At 37.7% G+C, this 3,227-nt stretch overlaps 1 pseudogene; it reads right to left on the bottom strand.

The window, feature by feature from the left end:
• Window positions 1-590: 590 nt before the first annotated feature.
• Window positions 591-1,233, bottom strand: LOC119425329 (annotated as a pseudogene).
• Between the last annotated feature and the right edge of the window lie 1,994 nt (window positions 1,234-3,227).

The following is a 3,227-nucleotide window of genomic DNA, read 5'->3' as shown; positions in this document are numbered from 1 at the left end:
GTTATCTTGTTTGCATGCTATAAAAAATGAATTTCACTTCCTGTAAACTTTTTAAATATTTAACATTGGTGCAAATTAATCACAGCCTTAAAATGTGACATTTTAATTTTAGCTCTACTACTAAAAAAATGGAAATGTAAAAACATTTTCTGATGTATAAAACAACAATTATTTACAAAAAAAGAAAATATACAATACAATTTTATTTATAAAGCACTTTAAAAACAATACCGTTGACCAAAGTACTGTAGCCTACACTAACACATACAAGCATAAAACCATTAAAAAAACTAATACCATAAAATAAATGAACTGTTAAAATAATAAAATAAACAGTAAAAATAATAAAAACAAATAACTTAAAAACAGTAAAACCAACATTTCTTGCTGAGTTAAAAGCCAAAAAGAGAAAAAAAAAGTGTCTTCAGAGAAGATTTAAAAACAGGAAGTGTCAGCTTGTCTGACGTAGCTCATTCCACGGTTTAGGGGGAACGACTGAAGATGCTCGGCCACCTCTCAGCCTCCTGTTACACTTTGAAACAACCAATAGCAACTGATCTGCTGACCTGACGGAGCGTGAGGGAACGTTCAACTGGAGCAGTTCAGACAGATACAAAAGTTTGATGGTCGATGCTAAGAAGACAACAACAGCAGGAAGCACAACCAGTTCCTCCTCCTCGGGTAGTGATGACAACCGAACAGACTTTTCTGCTGTGTTGACATTGAGCCAAGGTCTGGTCTGAAATCTCTGCACAGGAATGTACTGGTACAGTGTCCACACATGACCCGAAGGTCAACGGGCTGGCACCGAGGTTCTGGAATGTCACTGCTGATGTGGACCTGTCTCAGGTTGATGACGCACTTACAGTACGGCCTCGGACAGGCAATCTGTGACGTGACTTTGCAGATCAGCAGACATTCACACGGACAGCGGACATATTTCTTCCCAAAAGGAGCATTCTTTATCGGCTTAGCTTTGTTGCAGATGTTACACTTCACAACGTGCTGATGCGTCTTGCCCTCAACAGATATGATGCTCTGACAATGTCTGCAGCTGATGACCGTAGCGCTGCCGCTGCCCAGGCTGCCCTGAGACAAGTATGGGGGAGGAGGTTCTCCAGGTTCCACAAAACTAGGGAACGGTGCTATACTCCGTGGATAACTGCCAGGAAAGAAGCCTTTGTGCCCATTGTGCTGCTTGGACAGAAGCAGTGACCGCTCCTCGACCACCATGGCTGACCGCTGCCAGGACCTTGTTCAGTCAAACAGCCCGCCGGAGTATCCTCTGGTGTTTGCATGTGGATGGTGGAGTCCTCCTACACCCTCCACGAAGACTTATTAAATATAACGATTAAGAAACAACTTCTTTATTAATTTATTCACACAGAGAAAATGAAATGTCACAGAATTTTGGAGTTTTGATTCTGACGTCAAGAACCATTAAAAAATATGCATGTTTGTTTTGGAGAAAGGAAAAAAAAAAGGAAATTGCCCTGCTTAAACTGCTTAAACCACTTTGTGCTTCCAATGGTGTTCAATCAAGCAGAGACTATTGAAATGCAAATGTTAATGACGGTGAGTGAGGGAAATCATTCTCATGCCGACAGAATCTGTGTCTGAAACTCTGGACACAAAGGGATGCAATAAATTTGACTCACGAACAAACAATCCAACCAGATCTGACATTGTCACTTATCTCTAATATGTTTCAAATTACTGAAAAAATACCATACAATTTGTTCTGCTTGGTGAGGGTTTGAAAGGGACTTTTGTAAATACTAATTGCTGAAACTTGCAAAAACCTATAGATGCATATTTCATATATTTATTTAAAGAGACATAAAGATACAGTATATGTATACAATAAAGACAATGGGCATCCCATTTCTGTTCAAAATTATATCAAATGTGACATATATTTTCATCAGACCTGTTACCTCCACTGACCTCTAGGGTTCCTCTTGTGAGAGATCCCCCATTTATGTTTTACATTTACCACAACTGGTTTGGAGAGCATATGCAAGTTCACTCACTAAGGCCAAAAAAAACTGAATAAGAAAATTTAATGTCAGAAATAACATCAATAACCCAAAAAAACTAAGTGAAAGTGAACACAACCACCTGATTAGTTTGCAAAATAAGTTGGATGATGTTTACAGACAGAAGACTGAAGGGGCCTTTGCAAGAAGTAGAAGTACATGGATGGAGGAAGGGGAGCAGAATAGCGCTTACTTTTATCGACTTGAAAAATTCCACGCTCAAACTAACACTATACAAAAACTGAATATTAATGGTGACATCACAGATGATCCTGAAAAAATAGCCAGATATTGTTCAGATTTGTATACTAAGTTATATGAATCAAATTATAGTGAATAATCTACCTGTCGATTTCTGAGCTCTCTTACAGAAACTAAGAAAATTGACATTGACTTGAAGGAATCTTGTGATAAACCAATAACATTACAGGAAAATGTATCAGCTTTTGAACATCTTAAGTCCAGTAAATCCCCTGGCACAGACGGTCTTACTTCTGAATTATATAAAACATTTTCCAAACATCTCGCACCCTCTTCCTCCATGGACTTTTCTTAGAATGTGTAAACAATGAATCCCTTCCTCCCACTCTAACCCAAGTCCTCATAACTCTAATTCCAAAACCAAAAAAAAAAAAAAGATTTACTCTTTATTGACAGCTGGCGTCCAATCTACTTACTAAATAAATAAATAAAATATCTGCACTGATATTTGCTAAAAGAATAAAAACAGTTCTGGACGACATAATTGATGAGACTCAATCCGGCTTTATGAAGAACAGACATATTTCCAACAACATCAGACTAGTATTTGATTTAATTGATTACTCAGATTTATGTGCTGATGAAAGTTTTATTCTTTTTTTAGACTTTTATAAGGCTTTTGACACCATTGAACATAAATTTATATTTCACGCCCTAGAAAGGTTTGGTTTTAGTTCATATTTTAGCAGTGCTATCAAAACAATGTACATAAATGGAAATTGCTCAATCAGGTTGCATGCTGGGACTTCTCCTCTATTCTTCCTTAAATGTGGGGTCAGGCAAGGATGTCCCATATCGCCTTATCTTTTCCTGCTCTGCACTCAGTTACTCACTGATTCTATAAAACTGAGCCCATTAAAAGGTGTCTCTGTAGCGGACAACGAAATTATCATCAGTCAGCTGGCTGATGATACTACATTATTTAAA

Source organism: Nematolebias whitei, chromosome 19, assembly GCF_014905685.2.
Source record: "Nematolebias whitei isolate Nwh7 chromosome 19, NemWhi1, whole genome shotgun sequence".
Lineage (NCBI taxonomy): Eukaryota > Metazoa > Chordata > Actinopteri > Cyprinodontiformes > Rivulidae > Nematolebias > Nematolebias whitei.
Note: the sequence above shows the minus strand (reverse complement) of the source record. Positions and strands in the feature narration are given on the sequence as shown.